Source organism: Oncorhynchus clarkii, chromosome 21, assembly GCF_045791955.1.
Source record: "Oncorhynchus clarkii lewisi isolate Uvic-CL-2024 chromosome 21, UVic_Ocla_1.0, whole genome shotgun sequence".
Classification (NCBI taxonomy): domain Eukaryota; kingdom Metazoa; phylum Chordata; class Actinopteri; order Salmoniformes; family Salmonidae; genus Oncorhynchus; species Oncorhynchus clarkii.
The window spans coordinates 13,034,584-13,049,481 of record NC_092167.1 but is presented as its reverse complement, the minus strand read 5'-3'; positions in this window follow the sequence as shown (position 1 = coordinate 13,049,481).

The window sequence follows — 14,898 nt, the reverse complement described above, 5'->3', positions numbered from 1 at the left end:
GGACGCCGGACTATCACTTCTCAAGATGGATGAATAAAATGTACTTTTATGTCCATGTGCACAGTGTAAAATTTGTGCTTGGATTAATGTATGCCTAATTACAGTTTCAGACAGGCGCTGTGTGAGGCAAACATAATCTGTTTGGTTATGTACCTTGTAGTAGGTTATTGCAATTAGCATGATTAGTGGCATCAGGTGTTTTGTCATTATCTGGCATGTGCAGTGGTGTAGTGGTGCCTGGAGAAGTGGGTATACAGTACTGTAATTATGCAAAAAAAAAATCCAAACAGCCTACCTGTCGAAGAACGTGTGAAAAATTCTGTTTTCCTATAGTTTTTTCAGATTTAACTTTCAAAATCACACTTATTTATAGAAACAATACAAAAATGTGAGTCCACAACAAAGCCCAAACTACTGTACATCAGGAGACCATTTTTTAGGACTGGGAAAAATCTATAAAAATATGTTTTGGGATGGTGTAGTTGCTCTTTAATTCAGTTGTGTAGATGTTTGGCTAGTGGTGTTTCTGTACTGTGCAATGTAGTCCTACAGTGCACATGTGATGGCAGAGTTTGCAAAGCAAATGCCCTCATGATTGATACAAATAATCATGATATCATTCTGCCAGGTAGACTTTGTAGTCATCATTTAATTGGGAAGGTTTTTTGGAATAACCTTCAAAAGTGCATGATGACTGAATTGCGCATGGCAAAGATCAACCAAGACTAGGCAAATTTGATGTGTTGTATTGTCTCCTGACTGTTTTTTTTGTTGTTGTTGAAAAGGCAGTAGGCAGTTCCTGGGATCTAATTGGTTGATCTAACATGCCTACTAGTTAGCTAACTGTGTGCAAATTGTTTTGACCCTCTGCAATTATTTGCTCATGTCAATGGCAGCCTATGAGGATATTAGTATGGCTACTACTTCGACTTCCACAGTCAATCTAGCTCACCATCGCCCGGCCCCACCTCGTCACGGTGAGCATGTCATTACGAGTCCATGACATGCAAGTGTTCCCCACTACAGTGATCGATGGAAAGTGTGGTGTTTCTCATGGAAGTGGTATGGACAGTTTTATTTGCAGTTCGAAAAGGGACACTGTTTTCTGTAACATGTGTAGACATTTCCCTGAGGCCACTATGGAAGGCTAATTTGTTAGAGACAGATATAATGATTGGAAGTACCTTCGCGAGGCATGCGTCAAGCACCAGGCTAGCCAACCCCACTACTTTGCACTGGATCAGTTTGAAGGCTACAGTGCAAATCATCGCAATCAAACCAGGAGTAAATCAACTTTTAAATCAATTTAACCTGGAGGTCATGGACTATTCATTTGTAGAAAGGAATCGTGATCATGCCAAAGCAAACAGGACATAACACTATGTGGACTTAAGGAGAGTGAAGAGGCCCTTAATTAATAAGGGCAGCAACTTTTGGAATTATTTTAAATATCTAAATATGATTAAAAAAATTATAAATCATCTGACTGAGCTGCAGACCCGGTTCCAGGAGGATAAATATGGAATAATGAGAGCAGCAACTGCCTGTCTGCAAGGGTCTAGGACTTTTGCACTGAAATAATCACTGTTGGCTCCATGTAATCACTATCATATCTCTGTTGAGAATGCTGAATTAACCATGTTTGCTGCGTCAGAATGTAGAGGGAGGGCAGGAATTCCCAACCGAAGTTATGGATAGCTGCAGCCCTGACATTTTACCTAGCATCAATAGACTACTATAGTATTATATACAGTATATACTGTATACAGTGCCATCAGAATGTCTTCATACCCCTTGACTTATCCCACACAATTTGAAAATATTTTTAGAAATGTTTGTAAGTTTATTGAAAATGAAATACATAAATATCTCATTTACATAAGTATTCACACCCCTGGGTCAACATTTTGTAGAAGCACCATTGGCAGTGGTTACAGCTGTGAATCTCTAAGAGCTTTCCACACCTCGATTGTGCGACATTTGCGCATTTGATTATTTTCAAAATTCTTTAAGCTCTAATTCTTTAAATTGGTTGTTGATCATTGCTAGACAACCATATTCAGGTCTTGTCATAGATTTTCAAGTCAAAACTAACTTGGCCACTCAGCAACATTCACTGTCTTCTTGGTAATCAACTCCAGTGTAGATTTGGCCTTGTGTTTTAGGTTATTGTCCTGCTCAAAGGTGAATTCATCTCCCAGTGTTTGGTGCAAAGCAGACAAACAGGTTTTCCTCTAGTATTTTGCCTGTGCTTAATTCTATTCTGTTTCTTTTTATCCTGGAAAAACTCCCCAGTCCTTAACAATTACAAGCATACCCATAATATGATGCAGCCACCACTATGTTTTTAAATATGGAGAGTGGTACTCTGTAATATGTTGTATTGTATTTGCTACAAACATAACAATTTGTATTCAGGACAAAAAGTGAATTGCTTTGCCAATTTATTTGTAGTATTACTTTAGCGCCTTGTTGCAAAGTAACTACAATGTTGTTGATCCATCCTCAGTTTTCTCCTAATACAGGCATTCAACTCTGTAACTGTTTTAAAGTCACCATTGGTTAGGGTTGAATATTTCTCCGGTATTTTACAAATGTTCCATGCCGATAATAAATCAAATTTTCCCTGGTAACCCGGTATTTCCCGCCATAACCTGAAGTGTCATTCAAAAGCATTATAATGCATATAAATGTCTGGATTTGATAAGAGCTTTGGTCATCATGAAAATGTCAAACCTGACGCTACCTTAGCTTAATGAGCCCTATATTAAATACATTTCATGAGCCCTACGTTAACAACATTTAATGAACCCAATGAACCCAGTTGGTCTGCTTCCAACTCACCCTCAAACACCTAGATCCCCTGAACGCAGCTCACTCTCCAGATCCCAATCACCTGAATTCTCATTTTTATTAAATTTTTATTTCATATTTATTTAGCCAGGTAGGCTGGTTGAGAATAAGCTCTCATTTACAACTGCGACCTGGCCAAGATAAAGCAAAGCACTGCAACACAAATAACAACACATGGAATAAACAAACATATAGTCAATAATACAATCGAAAAAAAGTGATAGTTGTGCAGAAGATGAGTGTGCAAGTAGAGATACTGGGGTGCAAAGGAGCAAAATAAGTAAAATAAATAACAGTATGGGGATGAGGTAGTTGGATGGGCTTTTTACAGATGGGCTATGTACAGGTGCAGTGATCTGTGAGCTGCTCTGGCAGCTGGTGCTTAAAGTTAGTGAGGGAGATATGAGTCTCCAGCTTCAGTGATTTTTGCAATTTGTTTCAGTCATTGGCAGCAAAGAACTGGAAGGAAAGGTGGCAAAAGGAGGAATTGGCTTTGGGGGTGACCAGAGAAATATACCTGCTGGAGCGTGTGCTACGGGTGGGTGCTGTTATGGTGACCAGTGAGCTGAGATAAGGCGGGGCTTTACCTAGCAAAGACTTATAGATGACCTGGAGCCAGTGGGTTTAGCGACGAATATAAAGCGAGGGCCAGCCAACGAGAGCATACAGGTCGCAGTGGTGGGTAGTATATGAGGTGTTGGTGACAAAACGTATGGCACTGTGATAGACTGCATCCAATTTGCTGAGTAGAGTGTTGGAGGCTGTTTTGTAAATTACATCGCCGAAGTCAAGCATCGGTAGGATAGTCAGTTTTACGAGGGTATGTTTGGCAGCATGAGTGAAGGATGCTTTGTTATAAAATAGGAAGCCGATTCTAGATTGAATTTTGGATTGGAGATGCTTAATGTGAGTCTGGAAGGAGAGTTTACAGTCTAATCAGACACCTAGGTATTTGTAGTTGTCCACATATTCTAAGTCAGAACCGTCCAGAGTAGTGATGCTGGACAGGCGGGCAGGTGTGGGCGGCGATCGGTTGAAGAGCATGCATTTAGTTTTACTTGCATTTAAGAGCAGTTGGAGGCCACAGAAGGAGAGTTGTATGGCATTAAAGCTTGTCTGGAGGTTAGTTAACACAGTGTCCAAAGAAGGACCAGAAGTAAATAGAATGGTGTCGTCTGCGTAGAGGTGAATCAGAGAATCCAGAGAAAAGATTCGGCCCGAGAATTGAACCCTGTGGCTCCCCCATAGAGACTGCCAGAGGTCCGGACAACAGGCCCTCCAATTTGACACATGGAACTCTGTCTGTGAAGTCGTTGGTGAACCAGGCAAGGCAGTCATTTGAGAAACCAAGGCTGTTGAGTCTGCCGATAAGAATGTGGTGATTGACAGAGTCGAAAGGCTTGGCCAGGTCAATAAATACAGCTGCACAGTATTGTCTCTTATCGATGGCGGTTATGATATCGTTTAGGACCTTGAGCATGGCTGAGGTGCACCCAAGACCAGCTCGGAAACCAGATTGCATAGCGGAGAAGGTACGGTGGGATTCGAAATGGTCGGTTGGCTTTCGAAGATCTTAGAAAGGCAGGGTAGGATAGATATAGGTCTGTAGCAGTTTGGGTCTAGAGTGTCTCCCCGTTTGAGAATGGGGATGACCGCGGCAGCTTTCAAATCTTTGGGGAACTCAGACAATACAAAAGAGAGGTTGAACAGTCTAGAAATGGGGGTTGCAACAATTTTGGCAGATAATTTTAGAAAAAGAGGGTCCAGATTGTCTAGCCCGGCTGATTTGCAGGGGTCCAGATTTTGCAGCTCTTTCAGAACATCAGCTATCTGGATTTGGGTGAAGGAGAAATGGGGGAGGTTTGGGCAAGTTGCTGTGGGGGGTGCAGGGCTGTTGACCGGGGTAGGGGTAGCCAGGAGGAAAGCATGGCCAGCCATAGAAAAATGCTTATTGAAATTCTCAATTATCGTGGATTTATCGGTGGTGACAGTGTTTCCTAACCTCAGTGCAGTGGGCAGCTGGGAGCAGGTGCTCTTATTCTCCATGGACTTTACAGTGTCCCAGAACTTTTTGGAGTTTGTGCTACAGGATGCACATTTCTGTTTGAAAAAGCTAGCCTTTGCTTTCCTAATTGCATGTGTATATTGGTTCCTAACGTCCCTGAAAAGTTGCATATCGCGCGGGATATTCGATGCTAATGCAGTACGCCACAGGATGTTTTTGTGCTGTTCAAGGGCAGTCTGTTCCTGGTTCTATTTCTTTTTTGAATGGGGCATGCTTATTTAAGATGGTGAGGAAAGCACTTTTAAAGAATAACCAGGCATCCTCTACTGACGGAATGAGGTTAATATCCTTCCAGGATACCCAGGCCAGGTCGATTAGAAAGGCCTGCTCGCTGAAGTGTTTTAGGGAGCGTTTGACAGTGATGAGGGGTGGTCGTTTGACCCATTACGGACGCAGGCAATGAAGCAGTGATTGCTGAGATCCTGGTTGAAGACAGCAGAGGTGTATTTGGAGGGCAGGTTGGTTAGGATTATATAAATGAGGGTGCCCGTGTTTACAGATCTGGGGTTGTACCTGGTAGGTTCATTGATAACTTGTGTGAGATTGAGGGCATCAAGCTTAGATTGTAGGATGGCCGGGGTGTTAAGCATGTCCCAGTTTAGGTCACCTAACAGTACGAGCTCTGAAGATAGATGGGGGGCAATCATTTCACATATGGTGTCCAGGGCACAGCTGTTCACACACCTGTATGCCATTATCCCACACTATTTAGTTCAGTTCTTTGCACTCCATCACTGTGAGGTATTGTGTGTTTTGCGCTACACGTCTTTCAGAGCTCTGGTTTTCCCGTGATTTACTGCTCCCATGTATGATAGTTTTTGCCTGCCTCAGGAAAGACGCCTTTTGCCTATTCCCTGCCTGTACTTTAGCCTATCGGATTTCCTGTTATCTACCTATTGCCTGATCTCCCAGACTACGTTACTAGCCTTTTCCCTGCCTGTACTGTTGCCCTTTTGGACCCCCTGTGTATGACCTTCTGCCTGCCCCTGGACCCAGCTACCTGCCTCCTCATGTGGTCCTTTGCAATAAACACCTGCAGTGCCCTGCGCTTGAAACCAGCTCTCTGTCTCCCCTAGTGTTCATTACACCCAAGCCCAAAAAAGCCCAAATGATTGTGCCATTATCTGTATACATTTTCTGTATGATATAGGTTACTGCACATTATTATTATATATATATATATATATATATATATATATAAATGTTTACCTTTATTTAACTAGGTAAGTCAGTTGAGAACAAATTCTTATTTACAATGACGGCCTAGCCCGGCCAACGCAGGGCCAATAACGACCACCCCTATGCACAATAGAAAAACATAAAAGCTCATTTATGTAGATAGATATATGCTCTCTTGGGTAAGTAAATTAAGTTAGCTTCAGTAGGCTAATATTTTTGAGTGTGAACTGTATTACTGTAATGTATTGTATTATATAGATTGGAATTATGCACATTGTTCAAAACATGATAAAGCAGGGAGAGAACATGCGATTCTGGTGCAGCACAGCGAATTTAATTTGAAATATAATAAGGCCTAATTGTGTAATTAGTAGGCTGACGCATATATACAGTTGAAGTCGGAAGTTTACGTACACCTTAGCCAAATACATTTAAACTCAGTTTTTCACAATTTCTGACATTTAATCCTAATAAAGATTCCCTGTCTTAGGTCAGTTAGGATCACCACTTTATTTTAAGAATCTGTAATGTCAGAATAATAGTAGAGAGAATGATTTATTTCAGCTTTTATTTCTTTCATCACATTCCCAGTGGGTCAGAAATGTACATACACTCAATTAGTATTTCGTAGCATTGCCTTTAAATTGTTAACTTTTGTTTAACGTTTCAGGTAGTCTTCCACAAGTTTCCCACAATAAATTCTGTGAATTTTGGCCCATTCCTCTTGACAGAGCTGGTGTAACTGAATCAGGTTTGTAGGCCTCCTTGCTCGCACATGCTTTTTCAGTTCTGCCAACACATTTTCTATAGGATTGAGGTCAGGGCTTTGTGATGGCCACTCCAATACCTTGACTTTGTTGTCCTTAAGCCATTTTGCCACAACTTTGGAAGTATGCTTGGGGTCATTGTCCATTTGGAAGACCAATTTGCAACCAAGCTTTAACTTCCTGACTGATGTCTTGAAATGTTGCTTCAATATATCCACATAATTTTCCTCCCTCATGACGCAATTTATTTTGTGAAGTGCACCAGTCCCTCCTGCAGCAAGGCACCCCCACAACATGATGCTGCCACCTCTGTGTTTCATGTTTCAGATGGTTTTCTTCAGCTTGCAAGCCTCCCCCCTTTTCCTCCAAACATAACGATGGTCATTATGGTCAAACAGTTCTATTTTTGTTTCATCAGACCAGAGGACATTTCTCCAAAATGTCCTCTGTGGGCCCTGTGGGCAGTTGCAAACCGTAGTCTTGCTTTTTTATGGTGGTTTTGGAGCAGTGGCTTCTTCCTTGCTGAGCAGCCTTTCAGGTTATGTCGATATAGGACTCGTTTTACTGTGGATATAGATACTTCTGTACCTGTTTCCTCCAGCATCTTCACAAGGTCCTTTGCTGTTGTTCTGGGATTGATTTGCACTTTTCGCACCAAAGTACGTTCATCTTTAGGACACAGAACGCGTCTCCTTCCTGAGCGGTATGACGGCTGCGTAGTCCCATGGTGTTTATACTTGCATACTATTGTTCGTACAGATGAACGTGGTACCTTCAGGCGTTTGGAAATTGCTCCCATGGATGAACCAGACTTGTGGAGGTCTACAATGTTTTTTGATTTTCCCATGATGTCAAGCGAAGAGGCACTGAGTTTGAAGGTAGGCCTTGAAATACATTCACAGGTATACCTCCAATTGACTCAAATTATGTCAATTAGCCTATCAGAAGCTTCTAAAGCCATGACATAATTTTCAGGAAATTTCCAAGCTGGTTAAAGGCACAGTCAACGTAGTGTATGTAAACTTCTGACCCACTAGAATTGTGATACAGTGAATTATAAGGGAAATTATCTGTCTGTAAACTATTGTTGGAAAAATTACTTGTGTCTTGCACAAAGTAGATGTCCTAACTGTCTTGCCAAAACTATAGTTTGTTAACAAGAAATGTGTGGAGTGGTTGAAAATGAGTTTTAATGACTCCAACCTAAGTGTATATAAACTTCTGACTTCAACTTTACTTTTCATAATATTTCCACTAATGTTATTAGTCATGTTCTATTGGCTGCTGTATTTAACATTTAGCAAAAAATAGCTTGTGTCCGTCTTCGAATAGTCTACAGGTATAAGAAATGCAACAAAAAAAATAATACCCAGCAAGCTATTCCAGTTGAGCTTTTCTTGCATGGGACTCCAAGAGCTAAGGAGTATTTGTTAAGGAGAGGCCAGAGGCAGAGACTATAAGTTAGAAGCTTATTGTGCATAACCCATAAATAATTAGTCAAATATAAGGCAAATACTGCATTGAATTTATTACCTGGTAGAGATGGGCAAGGACGTCTACAGTGCATTCAGAAAGCCTTCAGACCCTCTTGACTTTTTAAACATTTTGTTACGTTACAGCCTTATTCTAACATGGATTAAATAGTTTTTCCCCCCTCATCAATCTACACACAATACCCCATAATGACAAAGCAAAAACTGTTTGCAAATGTATTAAAAATAGAAAACTGAGATGTCACATTTACAAAAGTATTCATACGCTTTACTCAGTACTTTGTTGAAGCACCTTTGGCAGTGATTACAGCCTCGAGTCTTCAGGGGTATGACGCTACAAGCTTGGCACTTTTGGGGAGTTTCTCCCATTCTTCTCTGCAGATCCTCTCAAGCACTGTCAGGTTGGATGGAGAGCGTCGCTGCACAGCTATTTTCAGGTCTCTCCAAAGGTGTTAGATCGGGTTCAAGACCGGGCTCTGGCTGGGCCACTCAAGGACATTCAGAGATTTGTCCCGAAGCCACTCCTGCGTTGTCTTGGCTGTGTGCTTAGGGTTGTTGTCCTGTTGGACGGGGAACCTTTGCCCCAGTCTGAGGTACTGAGCACTCTGGAGCAGGTTTTCATCAACGATCGCACTGTACTTTGCTCCGTTCATTTTTCCCTCGATCCTGACTAGTCTCACATTCCTCGCTGCTTAAAAATAACCCCCCAGCATGATGCTGTGGGGTTATGATGCTTGGCATTCAGGCCGAAGAGTTTCATCAGACCTGAGAATTTTGTTTGTCATGGTCTGAGTGTCCTTAAGCTGCTTTTTGGCAAAATCCAAACAGGCTGGCATGTGCTTTTTACTGAGGAGTGGTTCCGTCTGGCCAATCCACCATAAAGGCCTGATTGGTGGAGTGCTGCAGAGATGGTTGTCCTTCTGGAAGCTTCGCCCATCTCCACAGAGGAACTCTGGAGCTCTGTAAGAGTGACCATCAGGTTCTTGGTCACCTCCCTGACCAAGGCCTTTCTCCCCCGATTGCTCTGTTTAGCCAGGCGGCCATCTCTAGGAAGAGTTCCAAACTTCTTCCATTTAAAAATTATGGAGGCCAGTGTGTTCTTGGGGACCTTCAATGCTGCATAAATGTTTTGGTACCCTTCCCTAGATCTGTGCCTCTCTAGAGCCTGTCTCAGAGCTCTACGAACAGTTCCTACGACATCATGGCTTGCTTTTTGCTCTGATATGCACTGTCAACTGTGGGACCTTATAAACTGTAGACAGGTGTGTGCCTTTCCAAATCATGTCCAACCAAGTTGTAGACACATCTCGAGGATCAATGGAAACAGGATGCACCTGAGCTCAATTTCGAGACTCATAGCAAAGGGTCTGAACACTTCTGTAAATAAGTTTTAACAACTTTTTTTACTATACATTTGCAAAAATGTCTAAAAACCTGTTTTTGCTTGTCATTATAGGGTATTGTCTGTAGATTGATGATGAATTTGTTTTAATCTAATCCATGTTATAATAAGGCTGTAACTTAACAACATGTGGAAAGAGTCTAGGGGTCTGAATACTTTCCGGATGCACTGTAATTTTTATATAAAAAAGAAACGTCCTCGCACTGTCAACTGCGTTTATTTTCAGCAAACTTAACATGTGTAAATATTTGTATGAACATAACAAGATTCAACAACTGAGACATAAACTGAACAAGTTCCACAGACATGTGACTAACAAGAATGGAATGATGTGTCCCTGAACAAAGGGGGGGGGGGGGGGGGGGGGGCAAAATCAAAAGTAACAGTCAGTGTCTGGTGTGGCCACCAGCTGCATTAAGTACTGCGGTGCGTCTCCTCCTCATGGACTGCACCAGATTAGCTAGTTCTTGCTGCGAGATGTTACCCCACTCTTCCACCAAGGCACTTGCAAGTTCCCAGACATTTCTGGGGGGAATGGCTCTAGCCCTCACCCTCCGATCCAGACGTGCTCAATGGGATTGAGATCCGGGCTCTTCGTTGGCCATGGCAGAACACTGACCTCCCTGTCTTACAGGAAATCATGCACACAACGTGCAGTATGGCTGGTTGCATTGTCATGCTGGAGGGTCATGTCAGGATGAGCCTGCAGGAAGGGTACCACATGAAGGAGGAGGATGTCTTCCCTGTAACGCACAGTGTTGAGATTGCCTGCAATGACAACAAGCTCAGTCCGATGATGCTGTGACACACCGCCCCAGACCATGACGGACCCTCCACCTCCAAATCTATCCCGCTCCAGAGTACAGGCCTCGGTGTAATGCTCATTCCTTTGAAAATAAACATGAATCCGACCATCACCCCTGGTGAGACAAAACCACGACTCGTCAGTGAAGAGCACTTTTTGACAGTCCTGTCTGGTCCAGCGACGGTGGGTTTGTGCCCATAGGCGGCATTGTTGCCGGTTATGTCTGGTGAGGACCTGCCTTACAACAGGCCTACAAGCCCTCAGTCCAGCCTCTCTCAGCCTATTGTGGACAGTCTGCGCACTGATGGAGGGGTTGTGCGTTCCTGGAGTAACTCGGGCAGTTGTTGTTGCCATCCTGTACCTGTACCGCAGGTGTGATATTCAGATGTCACGATCCTGTGCAGGTGTTGTTACACGTGGTCTGCCACCATGAGGATGATCAGCTGTCCTTCCTGTCTCCCTGTAGCGCTATCTTAGGCGTCTCACAGTACGGACATTGCAATTTATTGCCCTGGCCACATCTGCAGTCCTCATGCCTCCTTGCAGCAAGCCCAAGGCATGTTCACGCAGATGAGCAGGAACCCTGGGCATCTTTCTTTTGGTGTTTTTTTCAGAGTCAGTAGAAAGGCCTCTAGTGTCCTAAGTTTTCATAACTGTGACCTTAATTGCCTACCGTCCGTAAGCTGTTAGTGTCTTAACGACCGTTCCACAGGTGCATGTTCATTAATTGTTTATGGTTCATTGAACAAGCATGGGAAACAGTGTTTAAACCCTTTACAATGAAGATCTCTGAAGTTATTTGGATTTTTACAAATTCTTTTTGAAAGACAGGGTCCTAAAGAAGGGCTGTTTCTTTTTTTGCTGAGTTTGTATAGGGCTATATGTGAATTGGATGCAATTGAAATGGAGTTGATGGAGAGAGAGAAAGACTGTGAGAGAGAGTGTGCACTGATTTTAAGCAACAATATTCAAGTGAGAGGCTGTTTTAAAACTCTGCAGCTGCAATAAATAATAAAATCTTTACAATTAAAAAACAAGGTGACAAGGTGACCCCCGAAAGTCAGATGAAGATGGGTAAATTAGAAGCGCATTCGGTCTTTATATTACTGTAGTACAGGCTATGCTGCAGCAAATTTAGGCCTATCTGTCACAAGAAAAAAAGTTACTATGATGAGATGATTGGTCTACATGACCCCTCCTGTCTCAGCCTCCGGTATTTATGCTGCAGTAGTTTGTGTCGGGGGGCTAGGGTCAGTTTGTTATATCTGGAGTACTTCTCCTGTCCTATTTGGTGTCCTGTGTGAATTTAAGTGTGCTCTCTCTAATTCTCTCTTTCTTTCTCTCTCTCTCTCGGAGGACCTGAGCCCTAGGACCATGCCTCAGGACTACCTGACATGATGACTCCTTGCTGTCCCCAGTCCACCTGGACGTGCTGCTGCTCCAGTTTCAACTGTTCTGCCTTATTATTATTGGACCATGCTGGTCATTTATGAACATTTGAACATCTTGGCCATGTTGTTATAATCTCCACCCGGCACAGCCAGAAGAGGACTGGCCACCCCACATAGCCTGGTTCCTCTCTAGGTTTCTTCCTAGGTTTTGGCCTTTCTAGGGAGTTTTTCCTAGCCACCGTGCTTCTACACCTGCATTGCTTGCTGTTTGGGGTTTTAGGCCGGGTTTCTGTACAGCACTTTGAGATATCAGCTGATGTACGAAGGGCTATATAAATAAATTTGATTTGATTTGATTGTGAACTGCGCTCCATACTGAGATGGGTCTGTCCCCACCCTGAGTGTTGATTCATCAAGCAGAGGCCATATAGAAGCCAGATTTAGACATTGCATATCATTGAACAGTTCCATTTCACGCCATGCTGCTCATATAAATAATATATTATAATTTACCGGTTTCTTGCAGTTATTTATCCCAGGTAAAGGGGAGTGGTTTTGGGTGGTAAATCTCGGTAACCGGATTCCCGCCATTCAACCCTACCATTGGCCTAGTGGTGGAATCCCTGAGTGGTTTCCTTCCTCTTGAGCAACTGCGTTAGGAAGGACGCCTGTATATTTGTAGTGTATTGATACATCATCCAAAGTGTAATTAATAACTTTACCATTAAAAGGGGTATTCAATGTCTGCTTTAAAAAAAAAAATTTACTCATCTACCATTGGGCCCTTATTCACGAGACATTGGAAAAACTCCCTGGTCTTTGTGGTTGAATTTGTGTTTGAAATTCAGTGCTTGACTGAGGGACCTTACTCTGTGTGGGGTAGAGAGATGAGGTAGTCATATAAAAAAAATCCCACTATTATTGTACAAAGAGTGAGTCTATGCAACGTATTATGTGACTTGTTAAGCATATTTTTTTTTACTCCAAACTTATTTAGGCTTGCCTTAACAAAGGGGTTGGATACTTAAAGAGATTTAAGCTTTCATTTTTTTAATTTGTAAAAATTTCGAAAAAACACAATTCCACTTTGACATAATGGGGCTGTGTTAAGGCAAGTGACAAAAAAATCTAAATGTTATCCATTTTAAATTCAGGCTGTAACACAACAAAATCTGGAGACAAGGGGTGCGAATACTTTCTGAAGGCACTATAGTACTTTTGACTACCTGTGTTATTATTTTTATTTTTATTCCTTGTGTTATTATTATAATTATTGTTATATATAATAGATACAGTATCAGTCAAATGTTTGGACATACCTACTCATTGCAGAGTTTTTGGTTATTTTTACTATTTTCTACATTGTAGAATAAGTGAAGACATCAAAACTATGAAATAACACACATGGAATCATGTAGTAAGCAAACAAATGTTAAACAAATAAAAAATATATTTGAGATTCTTCAAAGTAGCCACCTTATAGACAGCTTTGAACAATCTTGGTATTCTCTCAACCAGCTTCACCTGGAATGCTTTTCCAACAGTCTTGAATGAGTTCCCACATATGCTGACCACTTGTTGTCTGTTTTTCCTTCCCTCTGCGGTCCAACTCAACCCAAACCATCTCAATTGGGTTGAGGTCGGGTGATTGTGGAGGCCAGGCCATCTGATGCAGAACTACATCACTCTTCTTCTTAGTCAAATAGCCCTGACACAGACTGAATAGCCCATATGTGTTATTTCATTGTTTTGATGTCTTCACTACTTTTTTACAATGTAGAAAATAGTAAAAATAAAGAAAAACCCTTCATCAAGTAGGTGTGTCCAAACCTTTGACTGGTACTGTACATATCTCCCTGGCATATTACATAATTTATGCAGCAGCATACAATACATTTTTGGACTTTGTTGTGCTGTGCTCACTTCCTTACACACCACTCATTGTTGAATTTGCGATTTCCAACTTGTGTAATGTTTACGTCCAATGGCCGATGAGCACCAATACGTTTTATCTATAATTTCTCTTCATTATTTATCTTCATATGACAAGGATTGAAAAGGATTTGCCAGTAGATTGTCAACTTGATTCATGATGAAAGCTACTGTACATATAACGTGATTTCATGTTATTTTATCTGTGGCCAATGACCTTGAGCCTTCTTTGATGTGCACTTCTAATGTAACTCTATGTCAGCACCCAAATGGCTAGAATTTTTGAGGTCTCCCCTTAGACTTCGCGGTGACGTAGTTTCCCCATGAGTGACAGAACACTGAGTCAATCACATTGTGTTAGCTAATTCAAGTTTATCATTTTAAAAGGCTAATTGATCATTAGAAAACCCTTTTGAAATTATGTTAGCACAGCTGAAAACTGTGGTGCTCATTAAAGAAGCAATAAAACTGTCCTTCTTTAGACTAGTTGAGTATCTGGAGCATCAGCATTTGTGGGTTTGATTATAGGCTCAAAATGGCCAGAAACAAAGAACTTTCTTCTGAAACTCGTCAGTCTATTCTTGTTCTAAGAAATTAAGGCTATTCCATGCGAGAAATTGGCAAGAAACTGATGATCTGGTAAAACGCTGTGTACTACTCCCTTGGGCGAGCAGTTTGCTGATGGGCGAGCGGTTTGCCGATGTCAATGTTGTGAACAGAGTGACCCCATGGTGTCGGTGGGGTTACGGTATGGGTAGGCATAAGCTATGGGCAACAAATACTATTGCATTTTATGATGGTAATTTGAATGCACAGAGATACCGTGACGAGATCCTGAGGCCCATTATCGTGCCATTCTCTGCCATCACCTCATGTTTCATCATGATAATGCACAGCCCAATGTCACAAGGATTTGTACACAATTCCTGGAAGTTGAAAATGTCCCAGTTATTCCATGACCTGCATACTCACCAGACATGTACCCCATTGAGCGTGTTTGGGATGCTCTGG